We start from the raw sequence: 27,121 nt of genomic DNA, 5'->3' as shown, positions 1-27,121 counted from the left end.
TAATATTTTATGTATCTTACTGAAATGTGTGAACTTATTTGCTTCATTGGCACTTGTTTTCCCTTCAGCAAAATCCAACTGCACTTGGAGCAAACAGATAGGTCTTGGCTGAACAGAATTCTTACGAATTAGGAATTATTTGCCCTGCCTACTRTCTTGTCTCCATCATCTGGATAACTTACTGGAATATAAGAATTCAGTAACTTTATACCTCTGCCTCACTCAGTTTAAGACTGTTTCTATGGCAGCAGGAAATCAATTTTTTGAAGAAAAGTGTTTGGTTTAGAGGTTTCCCTGGTAGATCTAATATTGTTATCTTCAATAAGAATAAAATAGAGTCAACTATTTTATTGAACCATTCCCTACTATAAGCCTCTTCATACTTACATTTACTGTCTAACTGGATAGCCGCTTGCCCACAAGATAGTTTTGGTCTGACAGGTCAGGCAGTGGGTCATTATGTTTACAAATGAACGATTATCTTTTGCTAAACACCAGAGGACCTTTTTTTTTTTACGTGGAGATATATATGTAAGCAGAAATACAAAACATACATGTATAGAAAGCAAGCAGAAATTAGCTCATACTCACACATGTCAGGGAGAGGAGGGAGTCTCCTAAGCACTTTGATAAGCCATGTACAGTGGCAACAAATACTGCAGCGTACGTATTATGGTAAATTCTGTTGTCACTGCAGTCCTCCTTGCTCTGTAAGAGGAAATGTTGATCATAGAAAAGTAAATGGATCCATATAGTTCATCTGTTTCTCAAACAGAGCTCTGTGAAGTTTTCTGATCATGACTTGTATTGGTGTTTAAGTAGTTACAATACTTACATAGCTATCTATAATTCAGTGATAAAAACTGCTTAACACTATGGACATGGATGGCTGCTGTTCAGACATCAGGGCATCCTCAGACTGGATTGGTGATATCGGTTAATATTTTTATCCCCATCTTACAGATTCAGAAACGGAAGGATGGAGCAAATAGCTCATCTAAAACCACAAAGCAAGTTAGAAACTACCCATGTGTTAAAAGTTCCTTATAAGCTAAAATTCAAGTAGGAGTGAGAAAGAAACTCAAAATGGTGTTCCACGTTGCTGGGCTGGGAAAGTGCTTGGAATTACTATTGCTTGTTTTGGAGAACCATCACAGCGTTGCACCAACTCCCTTGTGATAAGGGCTTGATAAAATATATTTTTAAAAAGCCACTTTTGTCTTGTACACAGGCATCACTTTAATGACTAGGCAGTGTTACCTAGTCCAGGATCCTAGGAATATTCCTTTCTCTTTTAAAATGTGTGGAGAAATTGCACTCAGACGGCACCCAAGCACTGACAAATTAACTTCTGTGTAGCATCCCAACAGTCAAAAAATAGATTTTGTTAAAAGCAAATCTAATGCTGCAGAAAAGCATATATAATATATCTGACAGAACGGAGTTCACTTGGTGTTCATATTTTAATATTTTTCCTTCTGTTATTTCTCATTCTGCCCTCTTGGTTGGCCATAGATAGGCACCTGGGAGCTGCTGTGTTTTGAGAGGTGCTTTTTTCAGCTCCACTGAATAACCCATGGTGGGCACTCAGAAACCAGCATGCAAGTATACCTCTTAGGTGATACTTGAAAGTGGACTGGCAGTTAGAACTGCTAACTTTAGATTTGATCTGTGATTTGAGTAAAACTTTCTAATCTATAATGTAATTAAAAGCCTGTGGTCTCTGATAATTTTGTGTAATTACTATTTTAATTGGGATATGTAACAATATGACAAGAAAGCTACCAAAATCAAGCAACTAGCAAAATTGTCTGGTGCTCAAGTATTCTACCACAAATGTAAGTAGGTCAAAGGAGATTTGATTATTTAGGTTTAGATTTTAGGTCAGACGTATGGAAAGTAAAATATGAATGCAAGAATCGATTACTTCCTTGAATATGAAGGCTGCTGCAGGCAAGCATATACATTTACTTATTATGTGGAGAAAATATTTACTTCTAACTAATTTATAGATCACTTCCAGTGATATAGAGGCAGTTTTGTGGTCAGTGGGATCTGCTGGATGTCCTTTCCTAGTTCAAGTATTAGATATTGTACCTAGGGCATGCAGTGCTGTGTGTAATGCATTCCATCTGTTACAAGGCTGAAATGAACATTTGGTACACACGCCTGCCAAATGAACTGCTGTGAGCTGCCAAAGTGCAGCATGTTAAAAGGGAGAGAAGGTTGTTGAATTTCCTGATTCTCTGATATCTGAGAATGTGGCTATTGAAAAATAATTTCTAGCATGGCATACAGGGGAAAAATATGGAATTATTTATATTCCCTTCTCTGGTATTTCCAGTCATTTTCCCACCTTACACCCATGTCCACAGTTGTCTCTCTCAGCAGTGAGTGGAGGCCTGCTGCCACTGGGCATTACTCAGTCTCTCCCTGAGGTGTGCAATCAGGCATCCTGTTTTTCCCTTGGAATCTCCTTGCTTTCTATTTCAAAAATATAACTTCTATGCTAGAATTCATGTCTACCAGCAAAGTTGATATATATATATATATATATATGTGTGTGTGTGTGTGTGTGTGTGTATTTATATACACACATATATATACATATATGTATGTATTTTTTAAGTGTAGGAACCAGACCAATGGCAAGATTCTGGGTGCATGTTGCATCGAGTTTGTGCTGTTAAAATAGGAAGCATGCTTACAGTCACAGAAAATGCTTTTATCTGCCTTTCTTCCATTTCCTTTTGCTCAGTATAAGGGAGGCTCTGAGGTAGGCTGGAGACCATGGCACGTGGACAGTTCAGGGCTGCTGGTGTGATGTCAAAGTGTGTTCCTCCTGGTTGATTTAGAGCCTTGTAGTTGCTACTGGTCAGTTTTGTTCTGTGGCTGAGTTAGCCTTTGGCCAGCCCAGGAGATCCTTTGGGAAGGACAGGAAGATTATTTGGGGATACCTGGGTGTCAACCTGCTCCTGTTGCAGAAAAATGGAAGTGGATTGAAGGGCAGAAAAATGTCCTCCCAAGCAATCAGGAGAGGGCAGTGGAGGTCTGCCAGCTCCTGAGCTTTGTCTGGGTCAGGCTGAGTGCTGCCTGAGTCAGGACTTAGACAGACTGACCCAAATCCCCATGTTTCCCTGACTTGTGGGAAAAGAAGTCCAGACTTGATTAAGAACTTACATTCATTCTGCTGTGGGGACATGCACCAACTGAGTGTGTGTATGGTGCAAGGAACAGGCCATTTGGAAAATTTGAATATTTGATATTGGGAATGCTATGCTATTTGATTCTCTGAATCTAGTGTGAGGACGTACGGTGATGGATGTAGATAGAGAAGGACAAAACACACTGATGTCGGCAAAACAGAAACAAGAAGAACTGAGTGGGTGTACAATGAAATCTGCAATAGCCAGGTCATCTTTCTCTTTCCTGCTTTTGCCTCGTCTTCCATGAATAAAAGATAAGCCTGTCAAGGCTACTGTCTAGACTGTGTATTGAAGAAATTTCTGCAGAAACAATGGGACCACAGAACAGATTGGGCTGAAACCTGAACAGGTTTTAAATTGTAATTTCTCTTTTGGGAATGTTTGGTTTTGGGACATCCTGCTTGAATAGGTAGATCTTGGCTGTGTTGAAAGGATTAAGATTTTCCTTATCCATGCAAACAAAGCTGAAAGCTCTGTTTTAGACAGAACTATTGTGTGCAGTAATTTAATTGAACAAACACAATCAGCTGTAATGAAAACAATGTATTTCTATGCTGTACTGCAGGCGAGTGTTACACTTCTCAGGGATGGATTACGAAATTCACAGGATCTGCCCTAGCATAGTTCGATACTGTCTTGCTCTTTCCTACTTCTCATGGGGATTCCTGTTGCAAAAAATTAAAATACTAGAACAAACAAAGAAAATAATGATTCATAACTATAAGAAACAGAACAGAATTGTATTTGACCCAGAACTCTTTCTAAATGGTCAGTGAGGTCACCTGTGAGTAAAAAAACACAGGGAATGATATGGCTTAATAGATCAGAAAGCTTTGTAGGTGATCTAATATAAATTAAATTTTAGATACTCTTCTATCGCTGACTACTCAGCTTTTTGCTTGGCTGATAGCACAGTTTCCCTACAGAAACTCTTGATTGCTTCAGAATGGAAGACACACCACAGGAAATGTGCCTGGTTGCAGGGCTGCAGCACTCTAGCAATTTCTGGGTGCTCAGAAAGCTGTGTAGTGGCCATTGAAACAAGACATAAATTAAGGTCAATGGTAATTCTGCTCTTGGCTTGGCTAAGGACTAGTATGGCACCAGGGTTAGGTGGCACCCCTCTGTCTCAAGTCCGGTGCCATACAGAGCATGACTAAACCCAAGGATTTGGAGATAATAGTAGCCACTTGAGGAAATAAATACTCACTTCCAGTTTGTGACAATGGGACTAAATTTTGTGCCTTAGCTAAGAAAGACTTGGCTTACAGTCATGGCTTTATTTGCACCTCTTCCTATCATAGACTCAGTAAAGTCAGAACTTGCCTAAATTCAAAGTTTTAGCGGAGCAAACCCACAGGAACAGTGTGGAAAAACTTTGTCTACATTTCAGATAATACAAGGATTTTCAGCTCAAGCGCAAGTATCACCTCACTTATTCCATAGTCTCAGCTCTTAGAAGGTTTTCGCAGGACTCAGGACATTCAGTGGGAGCAAATCATCTGCATACTTTCCTGGACTTACATGCCAAACTTAACACATTGAGGTAACTGCAATTGCTTCAGCAACTGTGTGGTGTGTGAGAGATCTTTGAAGATGTGCTGCCTTGGGACAAGGATGTTTAATACTGTGGTTAGCAGTGGTGCAATATTCTGCAGCACATCACAAAAGAGGACTTTGAAGTGCAATTACATACAAAATCAAACTGAAAGAAATTAGTTATGTTTGAGATTACTTACATAGTCAGAGATAAATGAGTTAAAATGCAAGGAAATTGCAATAGTGCAAATGTAAAGGCTTCTTTAGTTGCAACTCCCTGATCTCAACAGCTGTTTAGTATAAATAAACTGATCTCTCATTACTCCTAGTGGAGTGTACATGCTGAGGTGTAGAGAGGTGTGCATTTTTCAGGTTCAGAAGGCACTGAGAAGTGTGGCAAGAAAAAAGCTTAGGGAAATTAAGAATTAGGTGCGACAGGGACTTATAACCATTCTGAGATTAATAAGGAATCTAAAATCAGGGCCAGTGCAAGCCTGTAGTTTAAGGGATGATCTTTAAAAGCACTGAGAAGCTTCAAAAGAGTTAGTTCCAGAAACAGAGAAACGAATGAAAGCAAGCTAATGACAGAATGTGATTGCAAATAATTTCATTAATACTTCTGTATACTTCTGTGTAGAAATCACTGGATATAGAAGCATATCTTAAACCACTGGGAGTCATATTATCTTTGACTGGCTAGAAAGAAAACTCAGCTGGTCAGTACTCGTTGTTCAATATAGTTTGCTTCCTACAGCCCACTCCCTTTCCCTCAGGACGATGAGCTCACACCGGATGCTTTTCACCTTGGCTGTATGCCATTTGTCAAAGTGGATTTGCAATGTGATCTGTATGAGCAACAAACTCAYGTTATACCAAGCAATTTGTATATTTCTTTCACTCTAATGCCCCTCATGTAATTACGATTTAATTGCAATACAGGCATGCTCTGGCTGCATTAACTCATCATTTTCTGTGGGCAGATTTTTATCGACCTGTTTGCTAAGTGTCTCAACAGCAGGACATGCTAGGATTCTTCTTCCATTTGTTCATAAACATATTCTGATAATGTAACATTACACATGGTTCTCAGACAACATGCTAGCTTTTTTTGCCCTGTGCTTACTGTAATTCTACATGGTTCCATCTCAAGAAACACTGAAGCATCCTCATCTCTCCCACAGCTAACCACATACTTCAGTATGTCCAAAGACTGTAATTATTTCCTTCCCTGGTACTAAATACCTTTTGTTTTCACCAGATGGTGTTGCAGATTCTGTGGATAAAATGAAGACTAAAAGAACAACCAAGATGGAATGAAGAAGAAGAAAAATACAAAATTAAATTTGTTGCTCATTATTCCTTAGCAAAACTATTTACACTTTATAAAAGACTGTAGGTCTGTTCCTCCTGAGGCCAGGGTACAGGTTGTTGTGATACTTGAGTTACTCACAAACAAGAACATAGTCTTATTTGTATTTCCACACTTCTATTGCAGCAGGGATTCTAGAAGAACAGCAGGGAAAAGATGCACGTCAAGCAGAAAGTTTGAGAGCAGCAATGTTTGCAAGCCCCACTGATTTGAGATGAATACTTCAACAGTAATCACTGCTTACTAGATGTGCAAGTGGCAGAGAGATCATATCTGTGTATATGCTTAGGCCAACGTAGGTGAGCAAATATGCCTGCAAATGTTTGCTCTCCACGAAAGCTGTTGGCAAGGATGGGATTGCTCAAAGTAGGCTACAAGATGCACTTCCTGCACAGGTTGCTCCTGTCAGCTTAGTGGAGTATGTGCTGAAAGATGCTTAAGATGCTCTCTGATGAATATTGTAATGGGAGTGTAGTGGCACATTCAGCCACGTCCTTAACTATATCTGAAATGAACTCCTGTACAGCCAGTGAGAACAAGTGAGTAATGCAGGGGTGGGTCAGAGACTTCGAATATTGCTCTGTTGAAAAAATAGCTTGTGACAGTCTAGGTTGCGTCAGCAAAGCCATGGATGGTGAGGTAGAAACACTGATTTCATATCTGTGTTGGCTACACTGGTAACTAGTGGACGTCTTCCTGTATTCTGTCAACAACATTCATTTTATTCTTAATTTATCAGAATAGCGGAGGACAAAAATTGCTCTAGCTGTCTGGCAGTCTCCAAGCAAAGGCTTCTTTCATAGCAATAGATTTACTATGATTTGAGAACAGCTAGTGTACATTATAGCACTATCTCATAATTGAGTCCCAAGACAATGGTAAGAATTGCAAATCAGAAAAGGGTAAACCAGGAGGAGACATACTGTTATTTGTTGTGGGGATAAGTAAAGGGATGAGTTTTAGGAAATGCAAATCAAAGTCAAGTCCTAGGTACTTCATGAATGATCTAGAGTATTTTTTCAAATATTTTGCTTGCCTTCTTACCAAATGAAATGCATTTAGAGAGAAGATACTCTTTCTCCTCCATAGTTCAGTTAACACACAATGGGGAAGAAACAAGATATATTTTCTATAATTAATGAAAAACTAATCAATCAGAAATGGTCCTTAGATTTTTTTTCATCTGTGTCAAGGCCTTAGGAGATAGGCAAAGAGAATATTCCCATTAGGAGACCTTAGACTTTTGTTTGTTTGTTTGTTTGTTTGTTTGTTTGTTTTTTGTTTAAGTAGAAAAGAAGCTTCCACCAGTCTCACTGTGCCATATGTTGTCCTTTTGCCAGTGAGGACAATTTTTCAAAAGGCAATTAAGATTTCAAAGCCTCAGTCACTGTAATGGGCCCAGGACTTTGGTTTGAGTTTCAGGAACATGCAAGATGTTCAAGAAGTGCAATAAAAAGTCTTTGATCACCGGTGACCTTAGATATAGCTACCAACTGGAAAGTACATTCTTCCTGTGCTTGCTTTTTAAATTGATTAATTTCTTCCTGGTGCTATTTCTCTATTCCTCCCTTTCACTCTGCTTGTGTCATTTATCAGGCTTACTACTGGAAAAAGTTGTCATAAAGAGAGAAAGAGTAGAAGACGACTATCCACAATTAAGCTTGTCTTTTAACTCCACATCAGCATTAGGTAAACCAGCAATATACTCGCAGGCTGTAATGGAATAGTATTTTATTAGCTGTATTTATTCTTTGTCATTTAGAAGCACGTGTAAAATCCAAGCACATGTAAAACCTAAATGTACAATAGAGTAAATAAAAACCAGAATATGTCAGGAACATCTCTCAGGATTTTACAATCAAATTAAATCTAGTCACGTCAGATGTATCCAACTAGCAGTAAAAGGCAAGGAGATGGGGAAGTCAAATAGAAAAAATGTTTTAACAGCTGCTTGAGAGTTGCACACCTCAAGGTTTTTGACTTAGAATATTAAACATGAGTGAAAATACTCTACATCTCTTGAAACCATTCACTTTGCCCTAACTAACAGTTTCCTTCAAAGGGTTTGTTAGATGGAGGTCTTTGAAAAAGGACATGTTATAGAATATAGAGCCAGATTTGAGGAGGCCATTACTTGCCTACCACACATACAGCATGAACGAACAGCTGGAAGTGATATGAATAGGAACAGAGAAACCTGATGCTCTGGCTAATTTGTCTAAGAAATGTCAATGGGCAGAGTGAGGGGGAGGAGAAAAGGCCAACTTGAAAGAGAGGTATTAATTGCAGGCTTCTAGAGCCAAGAGAGACATCTAGAAGCTGTAGATGGCAACASTGACTTCTGGGAATGAGTGATATGTTAGCTGGAGCAAGAGGGAGACAAGTGTGAAGGTGAAAGTGAGGCTTGAGTGGGAAAACATGGAAGAGCAGAGGTGATAACGAGGTAGGAAACAGAGCTAAGGCTGAGCAAGGCAGATGGCAAGAAACAGGCAAAAAAAGCTTGGAGGAGACAGTAAGAGGAGGAGAGACAGTGGAAACACATGAGTGACAGAACAAGAAAGAATAGGCATGAGAAGGGGAAGAAGAGAAAAGATGGAAGATGAAAGTGCAAGCTGTTAGGAGGAAGAAAAAGGAGGAAAGGGGCACAAGCCTGTTAAGACAATGAAGAAGTGATGCCAAACAAGCACTGAATCACTTGTGAAAGAATCAGTAGCACAGAGGTGTAATCATTCGGAACAGGCAGTAAACAGCCAGGCTGCCCCTTGGAAGCCTGGGCAGGCAGTTCATGAGCGAGCTGCTGAAATGCAGGGCATTAGGTTAGTGGAGAAGATAGAGCAAGAGGACCAGTGAGGCCGTCTTGTCTGTGGTTGCAGTTGCTCTACAGCTATCCCTAGAAGAGTCTGACAAGTATCAGAAAGGGAGATGTCATCAAGTCTCCCATCAGTGCTTCTGTGAATCGGACAGAGTGTGGTTATGTGTAAATACTTTTGAGGATGTGGGCTGAAGAGGTCCGATCTTGACATAATGTGTGGGAACAGTAGTACGCAGGCGGAATCCTGGCCTGTCTGACAGCATGAAGAGCACCAAGGAAGGAGTGTCCCCAAACTTGAAGCAGGTAACAAAGACTGAGATTCTCTCTGGAATGAGAGTTTTATCTTCTGGCTTAGGGCAAGTTGCATAGTATTTTGCATGTATAGAGATACTGCATCTGATCCTAAGAATGGATTAGTTTTCAATAGCAATGTGAAATGAGCTTATACTGAACAACTGATTCAAAAGAACATTTGACTGAGGCAATAGTTACTTAGACACAAACCCCATTTTAATTTAGCCTGCAAACTAGTTACACTTATCAGCATAAAACATCAAATTAGGARTTCATTTACCTTCATCAAGATGTTTATGGAAACTTGATTAGAAAGGGTGGCTGCAAAATGCAAATATTAATTTTGAAATCTCATAACATGAATCTAATATACTTCTGAATTATTCAGTGTGATACTGCAGTATTGCTAGATGGTATTTAAATTATTAACAGAATAACTTTCCATTTCACAGACAAGACATTTTTTACAGGAACCTTCCCGTTTAATGTGATCGGACTGAATCCATTTGTTAAGAATTGCAATCAGTACAGTGTAGTACAATGTGTACTATAGACAAAAAAGGCAGTTGTCATATATGTAGCTTTGTTTCCACAATTTATAATGAATTTCATTTCCAGGGCATTTGTTGTTTGTTTTTTAAAGAAAACATGTGCTGCTTGTGCCACAGTTTTTCCATGATCTTTCTTTGCTCCAGTTTATTAGTAACCATTTCTCCAAATGTATTATTTATACAGCACCATAAATGCACATGGTGCTTTACAGATAAGCACACCAGATCCTGTGCTGAAGTATGTATCATTCCACCAAAACAGATAGGAGTAATGTTTTCCATTTCAAAATCTACGTATTTGCCTGCCTGCCTCTGTTTAGTTATTTAATTTACCACACACATTTTTAATTCTTGTATGACTGCAATATCTGGCCAGCCTACAAATGGATGAAATTCTACATCTCTCTGTCACTTTAGACCCAAAATAGATCAGGCCCTGAAGTGGTAGTGATGATCAATGTTGGACAACATGCCAGCTTGATTACAGTGAGCAGAGATGGATATTTCATCTTGCTTTTCATTGCAAATTCCAGTTCCAGCAGAAAATGTCCTGCCTCACCTTCCAGGAAATTCTCCCAAGAATCCTCACATCTGAGTCTGTATTTACCATCGAGATGGACTGCAAAGTTGTAAGGTTTCTAGGGTAGATATTTTCTGCCATAGAGCCCCAAACAATTTATTGCTTTGAAGTACAGAGTGCTACATTAGCCCACAGAGAGGTGGGACACTATTGGGATGCCCTGAGCTTATAACTCTAGTGGCATCCGCAAGAGGGCTTTACATATTTCCACCATTGCTGACCACTGAACTATTGCCAAATTCATCTCATCATCATCCAGTTCAGGAATGTGCTCTGAATTGACTTGGTGGAAATTACGGCTTCAAATGCATGAGTGACAGGAGCCCTCTGAATCTGACAGCTACTAGGAAGTCTGAAGAAAATTTGATTTCAGCCTCCTTCCTGTTTCACACTGTGTTGTCAGCTGCCTGGTTGGAAATGATGGATATAAGATCAAAAGTTAAGGCTCTAGTTCTGAAAATGCTTCCTGATCCAGATATTCCCGTTGCAGTCATTTCTGAGGATTTTCTAGTCAGGCATATGTAGGCCCACAGCCTGAGATGCTTCTCTTCCTTGAGATTGCCCTTCCTGCTTGAGGGCTAGGTTGTATGGGAGAGAGCAAGGCTTAGAAGCCTCCACTGCTGTTACCATTCTGGGTCTTAGCAGAGACTTTCAGCCCTTAACATTAACTATTTGTAGTACTGAATTCTTTTGAAAATCCTGATTTATTCCCATTCACTGTGCCTTTAACAAAATTAAACCTATTGTGCCAAGTAGGATGATGCCTAAATAAATAAATAACTTGTAGCAGCTGTGAACCTAGTGCTTGCCAGAACTGTATATAGCAGTTCCCAGAGACCACTGGGAAGTTGTAGAGGAAAAAGTGGTTTTAAAATAACATTTTTAAGTACAATTTTAAGCCAGCTAATAATTTAGAATGTATCTGCATCTGTGATTTTGTTTAAGTAGAATAAATATGGAATAAATGGAATATTGACAGCAAGCAAATATTTAAAAGGAATGATCAGAAATATACTCTTCTTCCACATTATCCAGCTTCTGAGCACTACAGATTTGAGGAAGTGATTCAGACATCATCCTGCCTCTTGAAATTTTATACAAATCTGTTTCCACCCCATTCCTGATTTATAACCTGAAGGATTCTGAGCTGAAGGACTGTGAGTCTTGCTAAAGCAAGAGAAGTTGTTGACTCTTAAATATCTTGTGCTTGATCTTTCAAACTAAGTGGTAGGTGTATAGTGCTAAGTGCATTCACTTTCCATTGCAACAACCATTTTATAGCTTTTTTTTTTTTTTTTTTTTTTTTTTTTTTTTTTTTAAAGAAAAAAGCTCATTGTATAGCAGTGGATGGACTTCCAGGAACTTTGATGTATGTAGCTTTTGTGAAATTCTGGCCTCAAAAGCTAAAAAGTTGAAAATCTGTCCTTCATTTAAATCCTTAAGCTTAGCATTAGCAATTAGCAATTGAACATGAAATTGAAAGAAGAACAGAGATTTCTTCAACAAAACAATGATAATTTGAAGAACCCTTCCCCATCCTTTCAGTCCAGCTTCACATACATAGACCAAGCTCCAGTGCAACTGTACGCTTTGGAAAGATTTGCTGACAGGTACACTGCACAGCTGAGATGTGCAGTGACTTCCTTTTGAGCAGCAGAAGAGCTGTGAGGAGTACTGCCTTGTTCTCTCCCTAGATAGGTGGCTTGCACCCAATTGCTTGGTTTGAACCAACCTCAGACGTGTGCCTGAAGATCTGTTTTGTGTTGCCACGTTAGAGATAGCCATGTAAATAATTCACAGTTGTGGAAGTGCCTATTCCTGTAGAATGTCTCCTCTCTCATTCATTTGGAAGACAGTGGCAGAGGATTCCCTGTTTCGCTCTTGGTTTTAAAATTTGTCAGGGCTTTGAATTTTATGAAATGTGCATGGTTTCCATTCAGACTTTTGTACAGTAATTGCAGTTTATGTAAAGAAAACACTTGAATTTCCAGCCTTATTTGATGACGACTCAGAGGCTGTTCTGGCCATCCATTTTTAGTTGCTGTTGAACTAGGTTGCCATGCTAGTTTTGACTGAGTTTAATAGCTGTTTTCAGTTAATTTGAACATTCCTTACTTGCAGGAAGGAACAGTGATATGCTGTTAAAAATTGTGATCCAATTCTTTTTCGCATAAGTGTATCAGCTTTCTGTATTGGAGAGCATCAAGATCCTCATGAAATCTTCTCTAGGACTGAGATTAGCAGATGATGAAAGCTCAAACAATAATGGCTGACATGAAAGCAAAAACATGGGYTGAATATTAGAAATACAGAACTATTGATTTTTCACAAGTAGTGATTCTGAGCTGTGAGTTCAAATTTTGGGTTCCAAACCTTAGGCACTGTTAAAGTTCTAATTTTTAAAAGGTGTTTTTTACAGGCTGAGGCCTTCTTAATGTGTCTAAACTCGATGCACTCAAAACATAATCACATTTTAAAATCTAGACCACTGAACTTTGAGGAGCAGTACACAAGATGTTTATGTAATGACAAAACATTAAAATAATTTGGGAAGGTTTCACTAAAGAGAAAAGTAATTCTAAATTAAACTACTAACTTACATATATCAAATTTGCAGTCCCCATGATACGTAACTATTAATATGCAAATGTGACAAAGGATGCTTCTGAAGCTTTAAAAAATCATATTTCAGATCTGATAGTACAAGAAGTCAGTGACTGGATGGAGGGTATCAAGATGATGCATGAAGATACAGGAGTTCTTAGAAAAGACTAATAGTAACAGGTTAAATGATTTCATGTTTTTTTGATTTTCTTGGGAGCATATAAATTAATTGAATACAAAACTTATTTTGATCCGTTGTGTCAAATTATGCTGCACATTATAATTATGCAATTCCTGATTATAATTATACTGCTCTGAAGATTAGCTGGGTGTGATAGAGAATGGAATTGACCTGTAGTTTCTGATTTAACAGTCTTGCTTTTATTATAAGGGAAGACTTGGGGTCTGAATTCATTGTTATATTGATCATGAGGTAAAATATAGATGTGCTTTTCATTAGCACTGTAGAGTATCAGTTATTCAGTACATTCTGCTATGTGTAGCAGTCATTCCTTAGTGACTAATTACATTGATGATTCTTGTGATATTTGAAATGCTGATCACTTTGTTCATTGCTTCCATGAAATGTGAATAACCTCATGTGCAGACTACATGATGACACTGCATACTGTATGATGTAAACCTTTATCAGCATGGGTTTGGGATGGCTTCAAGGCCAAGTTAATAATATTGTACTATAAATATATCACTCCAGCCAGTAATATAGATCTCATCATTATGTATTTTGCATATGTCATATGCTTCTCTGAGAGACAGTTTTAAAATTTGTTGAAGCCTTTTAAAGATAATTTGAGTTACTTTTTGCATCAGTCAGGCAGCATTATTATCATGCGCAGTAGATCTTTTAGGCAGAAGAAAACTGTAATTATTGTAAGTTAAACACCTATAAAATTATTTTTAAAAATATCTATATAGTAATATTTAAGATTTTATTAAGCTTGAAGCAACTGTTCATTATATCATTAGATATATGAGACACCTTTTTTCTGTTGCTATTTCCGAGTGTCATGACATATTTGACTGTAAATCTGTCCTTGATTTATCAGTGAATATTCCTCATCTCGTTCTTTAGTTCAGTAATTTATATGCATTTTGTATGTGGGGTTGGGAGGAAGGCAGAACTTTTCCATAAAAAGTAGTGTTGACTGATGGAAATTTGAGAGAGAGGAATAAGGATTCAGCTGGTGGAATGTTGTAATGGGCAATGTGCAGGTAAGAAAACCAAAGGTTCCTACACAGAGGATTGGTGAAATTGTGCTTTCTCACATATGTACACTTGCCTCTGTTTTTGTTGTTTTTTTCCCCCTTATTCTTTGTCTCATAACATATTATGTAGGGGGGACTTGAGCCATGTGTGCTTTACTATTATTACTATAATATGAAGGCAAGATAAGTGACTTAATTTTTGAAGAACCAGATTTGTCATTTCTTTAAGAATTTAATATTGAAGGACAAAACTTCTGACCAGTCCTGAGGACTTTGGTGTGTATGTTTTACCTCTTCWGACACCAACAAAAAGTAATTTATTATACTGTAAAAGTGTGTTGTAAACTCATTATATTATGAGCTGTGTATCCTAATTTTAGCAACTGGCATCAAAATATGCCAGTAGATACTTAGTGAATTTGCTGTTGTTAGAAATACATGCCATTGCTAGCTTTCTCTTGGCTAACCATAGTTTTGAACATGGCCATAATTACTGCTGTTGTGTTTAGTGTGGATCCTGATGCTACTGAGATGTGCTGGATGTGATCTGAGTGTGCCTGCTAAACTCAGCACCTTGGGACTGAGGCGGGGATCGGCTCTGGCCCTTGATGGGCCATGGGAGGGTGTCAGGCAGTGTGTTCAGGAGAGACAGGGTCATGCCTGCACAGATGCTGAGCTGCACCATAAGCAGCCTGCCTCAAATTTTAGGTGTGTCTGTGATTTCCTCAGTGCTGGATTTAGACAGGAATTTTGAGGCTTGCATGTTTTGACTTAAATTCTATTTATGTCTTACTTCAGAGATCTTAGTCCTTTTATGGATCAGGTCATAGACTTGGACCTGTAACATGAAAGCTGAAAGCAGACTGGTGCATCTGTGTGGGGACTAGGGGCTGGGATGACAGTGCTGTCAGTCATGGCTTTCCGCCAGTAGTCAGTCCCTGACAGCATTGTTGGTCCCAGTTTCCATCAGTCTCTAAATAGAAAGGAGAAATTCAGCTTTGTGCTAGGTCCTGATAAATCCTGTTCTGTGGACTGAAGTGATGCATAGGTCTGGGACAGCTCCTGCTCTCCCTTCCTCCCAACCCTTGAAGATAAATTTCACCTACAGTGAGTGGGAACTCACAAGAACTGAGATAGTGAACACTGGCATTACTCATTTTCTAATGTAAGCTGAAGACCAGCATGTCTTCTGTGTTAAACAGGGAAAGAAAGCTGTCTATTTCTAGTGAATCTGAGGATGAATCAAATGTCATGAGTAAAATAATCAAAGAAAATGAAAGAATTTTCTACATTTAAAGCTAGGAATTAGGAGAAATTAGTCAGAGATTTCTGATCCACTCTATTCTGATGTTCTTTTTTTTTTTTTTTTTTTTCTTTCAGGAGGTGACATTCAATCACACGTTTACACAAATGGAAACATGGCATTCATGAGTCACTGATCTTAATGTGGGATTATGAACAAAAACCTATGCTTGACACCTACCTTTAGGTAAGAAACCAGCCTAGCCAAGCTGGACAGTTTTACTTGCCTTTGAACAAGTGTTAATAGGGTAAAAGATAATACATAATCTAATGAAGCAAATATATGGAAAAACATATGTAGAGAAACACAGATCATAGATAATATGCTATTTTGGAATTGCTGTGTAATACCAAAAGCCTAGCCAGTGGGCTGCAGGTCAAACTATAGTATGTACCTTATTTTGGAAAAAACGTGACTGTTAAGGAAGGATACATGAAGAAGAGAAAACACTCTTGCATCCAAATCTTGGCCAGTCTGTTCAAGAAAGGATGTTTACAAAACTCTTTTGGGGTGGCCAGAAAGAAAGGACTCCATCATCCACCATCTGCTGTACCTATGGAAATGTAGTGCATCCTCTCTGTGGTCGTTCATGTGAGTGCTGTGGTGGGCTTAGCTAGCAGTTTACTTTCTTCTTTATGATGATTGCTCCTTTGCAAATTCGGTTGCAAGACCCACTCCTTGTGCAGTCTCTGGCTCTGAATTAGTCTATGCTTTGGGTGGCAGGAGCCGAAGTGGAAGAAACAGATGAAGCTCTCCACATCTTGCTCTTCCTTGCTCAGTGGAATTGTACCATTACTCAGATCTTGAATCTTATGGCTATACCCGTGTCATACAAGTGGTCTCAGAAAGGACTGTGAACACCGTCATTAGGACTGACTTCTCCTTTTAATCTACACAACCACTGCACAGGTTGCTTACAGGCAGCCCATGGACTGTCTGTCTGCTGTAAGACTGCGTACTGAGATGTCCATCTGCGCATTAAGCTAGTGGACGTACATAGGTGTGTGGCATCCTTCACAAAGTGRCCTCTAGCTGCAGCTTGGGCTGCACTTTGAAGTCTGCTGTCTGTATGGACTGTGCATTTGGTCTTGAACTTTGCCTTGGGGCATGCTTTACAGCAGTACAGATCTATCCTTTGTGCCAGTAGATGGAGGGGAAAGACTTTGGCCACAAAGCAGCAGCAATCTGCTTTGCATGCAGCTGTATTTTATATAAACATATAAATATAGACAGGATTTTGTTTGAGACTAGCATATTCTTGGTGAAGGATACTTYAAAACTTTTAGAGGTTGTTTTCTGTTCTGTAAGTGATATAGCGGAAGAAATAGGAATCTAATATGGAAAGCCTATGCAACCATAATTGCTTAAGATGATCTACAGCTCTTCTGTGGTATAGAAATATATTATTTATACTTCCTTTTTGTTTTTCTCCTTTTTTGTTACAGTGTTCTTAACTGACTCTGTCTTGGCCCAGGATCAGTGTTTCTAGTACATCCAGAATTACATATTTGTGGAGTTTAAGTACTAAAGATGTACAATTTGTTCTTTATAATTTGGCTTCTCTTGTGATCTTCACTTATAAACCCAGATAAATAAAAGAACACATGCCTGGCTGAAATGCATAACCCTTGCAGTTCCGCCTAGTTGCTTCCTCATTGCAGTTCTCTTTCAACCCTTTCCCCTCCAGTTTTGTTTCAGGACTTTGAAGACATTTCTACCTGACTTCATGTTTGGTAGATTATTAAAGACAACTGTTAGATAAGCTTGGTGACCACTCTGAGGGCCAGTGAGACAATAGCTATCCAGTTTTCTGTATGTTGCCAAGCTAAAAACTTTGCCAGAATAAATCCTGTTTCAATTAAACATTTGCCCAGTTTTTTATATGGTACACATCTGATAAGTCAGCAGAAAAAGTGATTTGATGCATTTTAAATTAATGTGCACAAAGTGCTGTGAATGGGGAGCCAGGGAGTGATTGGTTTTAGCTCAAGTGGAAGGCTTATGCAGGTAGGCTGGCATGCTTATCAGAGAAAGAAAATGTAGAACCAGCAGTTACAGGCACCATCAGCAGTAGGGTATGCCAGCAGTGGGGCTATTTTTGTTTGTAGATATATGGCAACTGTCAAACTCTTCCAAGAAATGTGAGTCAGTGTTGTTGGCTCTCAGAGAACATGGTCAATTCATTTCTTACGGTCTTTAATTATTAATTTTTACTCCAAAGCTTAAAAACTTGAACATCTGGCTTATATATTAGCTTTGTCCATAAAGTAAATAATAAATATCCTACCTACATTTGAAGAAGAATGGAACAGATCTATTTGTTCTATAACATCATGTTCAAGAGTTCATGCTTTGACCATGACAAAAGAATTTTGTTTGAATGGTAACTTCAGAGATGAGCACAGGCTATCCAATTTTATCTTAAAGCTGCTTTTTAAAACATAAAAAGTCTAGAGAATTTTACAAGATAATGTTAACCTTTAGCCTATGTTTACATTAGGAGTGTTTTACTGGAATAGAAAGTTACATATGTGTATACTAGCAGTACAGCTCTGAATGCAAAGATTTGCACTATATACATATAGTAAAGCCAGCGTAGCCTCCCTCTCACCTGCCCCCAGGGGAACAAACTATTCTAGAGAAAAAATGTTGCTTTTCCTGTAAGGTCTTTTGTCAGTATAGCTGTTTGGGGTAGGGCTCAGACTTTCACCCTCTTCCTGGACAAATTCTCTGTAGTATAAACCTAGATGAATATTGAGTTTTACTTGTAATATCTCTACTTAGAGGGTATATACCCGTATCATAGCTCCCTGAGAGCTATTCCTCCTAGTTGCCTAGGAAGTAAAGGGCTTGATCCTTGGGTATGATCTTCTGGCTCAAATTGTCTTTGGTTGGTTTAAAGTGTTTTGTTCAAGCTGATTCATATTCTTAACACCTTTATCTAGTTTATCCCAAATTTTCTAGAAGATTCCTACCACAGATTAGATCATTTTGTGCAGAGGAGCTGCCTACAATATTTCATGAATATTACATGATTCATCATTTGTTTGCTATTGCATTGGTTGTTATACAATTGCCTGCTAGAATGATCCCTTTGGTAACTGCTTCCAATAATCTAAGTCATCACTAACTAGCCATGGCACATACCTATTTAGGTGATATTCTACTTGTGTTGAGTTCTGCACCRTAGTAGGGTACAGAAGAGGAGAACTCTAGGTTGGGAGCTGAAATAAAGCTATTTGGGACCAAGAAAAAGGAAGCCTCTGAAGCATGTTGGTAGACATGAGAGGCAGAGACTCGTGGATAGCACATCCTACCCAGGGCTCTGATAAGTGTGACATCCAAGACAAACTAGCTACATTTATCCTAGTAAACAGGCCCAGGGCATTGACTCAGGTGCTGGCCTGCAGTTACTCTCTCTGCTTAGCTATTAGCACACTCCGTGGCACAACTTTGGCTTTGGCTAATGTTGTCTTTCCTAGACAGTTTCTGGGTACAGTTCAGGAGTGCAATCCAGGAATTGTACCAAGTGCACAGTGTGGCTGAGACCAGCCTATTTAGAGTGGAAGGGGAGGACAAAAGGAGAGGAAGAGCGCTGGGTCAATTTATTTAGTAGTTTGAACATAGTCAGTACTAGGTTTGTCTAGGAAAGGTAGGAGCACAGGTCTTTTATTGCCTTAAGAACTGTTTGCTAGTAATGTTTCATTTCTGCTGAGGAGATCTGACAGTACTTGGTTTGAGGAAAGTATTTGTGTTTACTGTTTGTAACTTTAAGACTCACTGCACATGTGATCAACATGGCTGTGTTAGAATTATGTAGGGTAGATCTAGCTTAAGTGACACTTGGAACATTGCACTTTCTGTTCAGGGAATGACATCATGGATATATGTGCTGGCAGCATGAGCCAGTCAGCTTGCTGAGCAACCATGGTTGGTGCCTGCTTTGGAGCCAATTTTGTGCAAAGTTGTCTGTAAGCCATTGCCAGTGTGGCAGGGATGGGGATGGCAAAATCAGCTCTGTGCCTCCGATTCTTCTGGCCTGAACCTGCAAAGCTCTGCAAAGTCCTAAAAGCAGGACTCTTCAGGCCTGCCAAGAGCAAGTAGCAGGAACCTGCTTGGAACAGCTATAACCACGCTCCATACTCAGCGAATCCCTCCTAAGATCTGCAAAACAGCATAGCACGGTTCCTGCACAGCCTCACCCTCCAGGTCTTCATCTTCCTTCTCACCAGTGTGTATCAACAGTGTGTGTATTAACTTACCTGGCATCTAGATCCCAGCACTGGGATGCTTACGACTCTTCTGCAGAACCTCGTGGAGACCTCTTAAATGTGAAGATATGGGGGGTGTGGGCTGCAGGTCAGGAGCCCAGTCTGTGCGGCAGTTGTTATGTTACTCCCCATAACACATGGCTGCCTGCCCCCTGAGCTCCCACTACGAGAGGCAGGCCTAACACTGCCTCTAGTACTATCTAACTCTGCAAGTCCTAGGCCCACAGCATGATTGGCTGGAGACTGGCAAGAGAGAGTGATTCCCAACCACAGTCTTCCTAATCCAATCTGACCCTTCTCAACCCCTAACATCTCCCTTTTCTTGCCAGCCAAGTCATGGAATTCTTCCTTGCTGTACCAGAGCGAGGTAAGTAAGTTATTTCAGCAAATGCTTTATTTTGTTCTTATTCTTGAGACAGCAAACTGAAAAACTGAACTAGCTCTGGTACTTTAGAGAAACTGGGAGTCACGGATAATGTGGCGTGCTTTGGATTTGATGAAGTTATTTACAATATGATGCATTTTACTTCCTGATCAGTAAAATTTTGTTAAGAATATGTTAAAATCAAAGTGAAATAGAAAGTGAGTTTAAACCTGGTTATAAAGTCTTATCTCTGTATAGAAAGTGCTGATTTCATGGCATAATACAGATTGGACAGGATCTCCAAATATCATTTAGTTTGTCATCTTACTCAAAGCAGGGCTAGCTTTCAGRTAAGATCGAGTTTCTCAGTGCCTGGCCCAGCTGAGGACAAGGCAACTCCAAGGATGGAGATTCCACATCTTCTCAGGGCACCTCTGGCAGTGCTTAACCATTCCCATGGTAAACACTTTTCTCCTTATATACAATTAGAACTTCTTATGCTGCAAGTTGAGACTGTTGCCTCTTATCACTTCATTGTGCATCTCTGAGAAGTGTCTGTCTTTGTATTTTCTATATATCTTTTGTTTTAATGGTGAGGTTTCATGATACAGTACATGACTAGTCTGGTATAATCTGATTGTTTCCAAGATGGAGGTTCTCAGTTATGCAACTTCAGCTGCATGTTTGTCCAATGTGGCTGAAGTTTCTATATAGCCTTTGCAATTGAATGGATCATAAAATTGCAGTTCAACAAAATGTAATTTAGCTCACACTGTCTCCAGCTTTAACCAGTTCAGATAATAAATGTTTAAATCAAAAGCATATTTTAAGTCACTCCAGTGGTATCTAGTGGATATTTCTGTAAGGCAAATATTGTTTAGTAGATCCAGTAGTGAGGTGACTTACCTGAGGTGACTAAAATGTTATTTTAAGCTGATACTGAACTGTAGAAAAGTCACTAATTCAGTACCCATTTGTTATGCGCCTTTGTGCTCTTTCTAGTTGCATTCTCCATACTATTTGGGCTCAGTAAGATCTCAAGAGTAAGTCTGGACAGGAATGGGGCAGGTCTAGGAATTAACTGCTTTGTTCAGCACTTTCCTTGCAAAACCTAGTGCATTTGTAAGGCTTCTTACTCCTTATTATGTTGTGTGCTTTCCTTATGGAAAAATGCAAGGCTGAAAAATAAATTGAACAGACTGCAGAATATCTTGTGTCAGACATCTAGAATGCAAAGAATTTGGAATCTGTTTTCCTCACGTAGCTTCATATTCGCTCTTCAAAGGAAAAACATCAGAAAGGAGAGTCTGCCTTTGGTGTCCTGGGGCTATTATCTGCTTTATCTAGTATCTGCTGAGGGAGATTATGACAGAACCTTGTACTATTGTAAAAGTCGTTTTAGTTCCCTTGCAGATAGAGAGGTGGAAGGGGAGGAGAGAAAAGAGAGGCAGAAAAAGGGAGTCAGTCCTCTTACCAAGTGAAATTACCAGTCCACTGACAGTGCTGCTGTCTTTCTATTAGAACAAAACAAAGCAAGGCATAGTTCCAACTCATTTAATGGCATGGGATTTGTTAGCACTATGACAATCCTGCAGAAACCTACAGCACTGATAGGTAGATAGTGGAAGTTTGGCTGCACATGATACGCTGCACTCTTCTGCCTGTTACAGTATTTAGCTGTGCTCCTACATGCTGCTTTTACTGGGGTTAGGAGAATATATCACAACATCACAGTCTTTTCTAGTATTTTAGGAATTTTCAGTACTTCTCCAATTACTTCAGAGTCTGTGTGTAATGATGAAAACTTCCATGTAGATACATTCCATTGTGTAAATAGAATATTTTTTTTGATTTGTGAAATCATGAAATGCAGTTCAATAAAGATGACTTTTATATTTATTAATATGTGTTGCTRTACATGAAAGTGAGAAAGTATTGAAGGGAAAAACACAGTGAAAACACAGTGATAATTAATGTCCCAATTCAATTATATTCATTGTTCTGATAGTGTTTGAAAGTTGAAGTGAATCTTTAGACAGTGCTTACACTTTATGAATTCTTCTAGAAATCCTTAATTCTTTACTCCAGGAAACTGAAACTGTCTAAGAGCATGACTGACATTTACAAACAGCAAATAATATGATTTCAAAATACAGTCTCCAAGGAGAAGTACATACTTGGATTAATAAGATATTATAATTCTTTCCCAGTGGTTCTGTGCTTTGGCAGGAAATCTCCTTGAATGTTAGTAACCAGCAGCTGCAGATGGGCTGGAACAGCTGAAGAGGGAAAATCTGAAGTGATTTTTACACATAGATATAAGTCACTCTTCTGTTTTAAACTAATAAGATCTAAAACATCATGGTAACAGATGTCCTTCTTTAAAGCTAAACATTTCAGAAAGGAAATCTCTCTGTCCGTCTCTGTATGTCTATCTATTGTGATATTTGCAATACAAAAATATATCTTGTCATTCTGAGAAATGTTTTCACTTACAGTAAAATGCTGGTTTCCTTATAGAAAATTTAAAAGTATTAACAGTGTCAATAATCTTCTTGTGCCTGACTGGAGAAAATACTTAAGGGCCTATCAATATGTCTGATAGTCAAAAGAAACATTCTTTCTTTTTTGATATCCCCATTCATTACTCTTTAGAATCAGAGTGGATACTGAGTATCATGGCTCATCCTTTGGAAAAAAACTTTTAATTTTTACATGAAAAACATTTTTTCCCAGAATGTGGGCCAAGCTAAAAGGGGCAGAGGAAATGGATGCTGGAAGATATATACATTAAAYAATCAAGGCTTCAACTTAGGATGTGTTGTAGAGAAAATTTTTCCCCAAAGCTTTCAAAAGTTCAAAAGGTATTTAGCTTTACATTATTTGAGATAACCTCTATTTTGATGACACATAATACATTTCTTTTTTAAATGAGCTGCCTTCGTTTATCATCAGCACCTAAAACAATCCCCTTCTTCCACTGCCAAATCTAACATATTTTGTGTAGGATCGGATAAAAATGCACTGAGTTTCCCAAAAAAGTTTCTACTCCCCTCAGGTAAAGTAAGTTTAGAATGGATATTTTAATGTCAATGCCTAGTGCTAGCATTTAGTAGTGCTTAAAAATGGTACGTGATTAAACCTATCACAAGATGAAGTTTCTCACTTGCCATTTTAGACATTAATCAGAAACATTAATCAGAACCATGATCTTAATTTTCTCAATTTACTGTAGAGCTTGAGAGCAGAGCTTGTGTTTGCTAAAGATGCAAAAAGAACCGGGAAATAATAACCCCAAAGCACACATGAGTTCTTTATTATTTTTTGCAAAATAGATATTTAAGAGATGATTTTTTTTTATTTTAAATAATATCAAAATTCAGCATACTTGAGAAGAATGACTACATCTTAAAACTGAGGCTTGGGAAAATTAACTTTATATAGTARCATGAAAAATAGATATGAAACATCACAGACTTTTATCTTACTTACACTCATTGTAGCATTCATCAGTGAGAACTGCCTAAGTGGAGTAAGRTATTTTTGAGGAGTCCCCATAGCTAGCGTTAGTTTACTGTTCCCGTTTTCAGCCCAAGGATTTAATTGATGATTGGATTCTTAAGAGCTGCCAGTAGGAAGGCAGTTGCATACTCAGGTATGCTCAGGTAAGTTGCATACTTTGAGGCAATTTTGTTTGTTAACAAAACCATGAGTTCAAGTTTTGCATCTCTGAATATAGGAGAAACAGAAAGAAGCCAGAAACTTCTATGAAGTATCATTCATTCTCTCTCAAGGGCTTTTTTTTTTTTTCTTTTTTTTTTTTCTTTTTTTTTCCCTCCTCCTGTATATGCCTTCTAGGCACTGGGTTACCATGTATTTGCTTCCTCTTTGCTTTCCCTCTTCCATTTAGGCATTTCCAGATGTCCCTAGCTTCTAACAGTCATTGCTTCCCCACTACATTTGCACTCAGTCTCCTAAAAAGTACAGTGGGTCGGTCACAGATCTTAAGATTTGCCATGCTAATTTATGGGTTAGATGATAATATTTCTTCTTCTGATATTGATAGACAAAGAGGTGTGTTGTGTGGTGATTTCTCCTTTATTTATGTGGAATGAAGGGACCCATCAGCTTTTAGCAGATCTATGGCAAAAGGCCACTTCTGAATCCTTCCATCATGAAGTTAAAGTGTCACAGGACCTACTGTACTGGAGCAGACAAATGGTCCACCTTTTTGTCTCTTCTGGGACTAAAAGAGGAAAACTTACAGGAAACTGGAGACTGAGGCCCCCATCTCTTTCCCAGTCGTCCCAAGTTGTGTATAACTGTCTCTGAGTCATTCCAGTGGGAGTTTGTCAGTGTCATGTGTCCCAGTACATTCTCCTCCACTCTGTGATGATCCCTTTCTGAAGGATGCCCACATTTTTAATCCTGGCAGACAGCCCACACTTTGATTGTCTGCATCTGCTCTGGGGACAGACCCATGAATTTTTCTTAAGGAGTCATATAAACCTGTTTTTTTCTGCTCTTAGTATGAAATTCCTCCCCTGCATATTCTTCCTTCTGTTTGCAGATCATTCTGTATTTGGCCTTCTTTTTCCTTATTTTCTGTCTATCATCCTTATGTCACCTTCAGTTTTATCCTTTCCTATTTTCATTGTTCCCTTCTTGGCGATGAGCTGCTTCTTCGTTCTCGTTTTTTGTTTCTGCCCATCTCTCCTTAGTGCAGCCAGTCTTCTCCTCTACAACAGCTTTCATCTGATAGCTTTCTTCCTTTCTTTTCTCTATAGTTACATTCTTCCAGTGGTAATTTTTCTAGCCCAGGGTATTATAGTAGCTATCCCTTAGTCTTAGGTTACCTGCACTTTTTCTGCTCCACCACAATGAAAAATGCCTATTATACTCCACTATTCTCCCAAGCTGCCTCTAAGTTTTGGATCTCATCATTTGTTAGCAGACTGAATCAGGTCAAACCATTCACAGAAATAGCTTGTGCCAGGTACCACTGCAGAGATAACATGTATCCTACTGCCTCTGCACCTTCTCATTTTTGTCATGCCATTCTTCAGGTCATCTGCAGTTCTGATGCTCTGTGTTCTGTCACTGTCAGCTTCTTCTTTCTTTTCACTGGTCTTAAAGAGGAAAGGACAAATTCCTTACAACCTTTCTTTTATGCTCTTCAGTTTACTAGCTACACATTTCATAAAATGGAGAATAATGTYGTGGTTATGAAAGATACACTTCTTTCCTCATGCATACTGAACATGGCTGAATCCCTGCTTTAAATGCAAAATTCTGCTCCAGCTTAAGTGTGGAAACTCAAACCCTGTAATTAGTTGGCAACTTCTGAAAAACTAAAAGCTATGTAAAACTGAAGTATGAGATTCTAGTAACTGACATTTGCATATAATCTTATTCAATATTATACTGTAGGGACACGAAAGGGGAAGGATGGTCCTCAGCAAGCTAGTACTGATCATCGTTAACTCCCTTGCTAGGAAAGTTTACCACCTCTCAGGATATTACTGTTAGAGTTGGAAGTAGTTTTGGAGAAGCAGCAGTTYTGATCATCAGCTATGTCTGAATGTTGTCAAATGCAAACACTTGTATTGACTAAATCCACTAGACTTAGAGGTGTATGAAGCAGCTAGTCTAAGATTTTTGGGAAGGTCTGGCTCCACCCATTTAAGCATCAAATAAAGCTTAGATTTTGGGAAGAGACACATTCATGCCTATCATCCCCAGTCACAGGACAATGCTTATTCCATGCGGAATTGGAATGGTAGAGGTTGCTTATCAGGCTGGCCAGAAACTGATGCTCCAGAAACAGTGCCCTCACTCCCGAGTTAGGTATATATGTCTGGTCTGGTGAAAACCAAAGGGCCAGATTCGCACATATTTCCCATGATTTGAATGGTAATATCAGGAGTCAGTCAAAATGCTGGAACTTAGATCAGATAATACCAAAAGCTCACTTTTAGGAAACAACTGACATTTCTCTTTTTTTACATTTCATTCCTATTAAATGTTGGAATTCACCTGCATATTCATTTGAAATGGCTAATTCTAAAACTCTTGGGAATAAAAACAGTGCTTTTAACAAATACATTTCTTAAACTGCATTCTGTCCATCAACCAACACAAATTTTTGGATTCCTCTTACTAAACCTTCTGCTTTTTGCTTTGAACAAACTCTTTTTTCAATTCGGTTGCAGTGAGACATGAAGCCTTCTTTGTAGAAAGTTTTTTGCACTTCTGTGACTGACTATGGAAAGTCTTAGCACTCTCTGTTTTGCCTTCTACTGAGCAATCTGCTTCCTCTGCTGCAAGGAGCTCTTTGTGGCTTTGTATTTGACCTTTCAAATAGTGCAGGATAGCCATGCCAATTAGGAGTGCTTCTAAGGACAGCACTTTGTATGGCCCTTTAAACTGTAAATTAATTCTGCTTCTTGAATCATCATTAAAGCATCTTCAGAAGATTCTTTCACTGATGAGAGAGGGGGTGTACATTTGCTGGTGAGTAATCAGTATGACAGGGTCTCTGAGCCAGTGGAGCTACTCCATGGGAAGGAGCAATAGCAGAAATAGTTGCAGGATGAGGTGCTGACCTAGGTGACTATTCACAATTTTCAGATCAGATTTTCCAGCATATCATGTGTTTACCTCTTCTTTCCTTTCGTAGCCTTTCCTTCCCCTTTGTCCAGAAGAGAAATTCAGACATTTTCTGCATTGCCATGCAAAGAATTTTGTATTTATTTTCTTCTCTTGCATGATCTTCTTTCCTCAGAAGACAATTTTGAGGGGAATTTGGAGGAGGGAGGGCTGCTTTGGAGCAAGGTGTGACTTGGCATGGGCACTGATGACAGAAAAAGGTCAGTGAGGATTCTGGTTTATTCAAACACAAGATCTTAAATCTTGTACAGATTTCTCTTAGATTCATGGATGCTACAGATGGAAAAGTCATTTTAGGTCATCTTGTTCATCCATCTGAGAGCATAGGGTTA

The 27,121-nt window shown here is 38.8% G+C and overlaps 1 long non-coding RNA gene across 3 annotated transcripts in view; it reads left to right on the top strand.

The window, feature by feature from the left end:
• LOC146595584 (uncharacterized) overlaps positions 1 to 27,121 on the top strand; it is a 92,623-nt gene that overhangs the window by 24,369 nt on the left and 41,133 nt on the right. Inside the window, exons 3-4 of one of the 3 annotated variants that reach the window (XR_014895894.1) lie at positions 15,563 to 15,671; positions 22,331 to 22,434. This is a non-coding gene — a long non-coding RNA (uncharacterized LOC146595584). Of the gene's footprint in view, positions 1 to 15,562; positions 15,672 to 16,930; positions 17,082 to 22,330; positions 22,435 to 27,121 lie in introns of those variants that run through there. The other 2 variants (XR_014895895.1, XR_014895896.1) reach the window with 2 other exon arrangements.

This window comes from Rhea americana, unplaced genomic scaffold, assembly GCF_003343005.1.
Source record: "Rhea americana isolate MKP2758 unplaced genomic scaffold, rheAme1 scaffold_22, whole genome shotgun sequence".
Taxonomy (NCBI): Eukaryota; Metazoa; Chordata; class Aves; order Rheiformes; family Rheidae; genus Rhea; species Rhea americana.
Note: the sequence above shows the minus strand (reverse complement) of the source record. Positions and strands in the feature narration are given on the sequence as shown.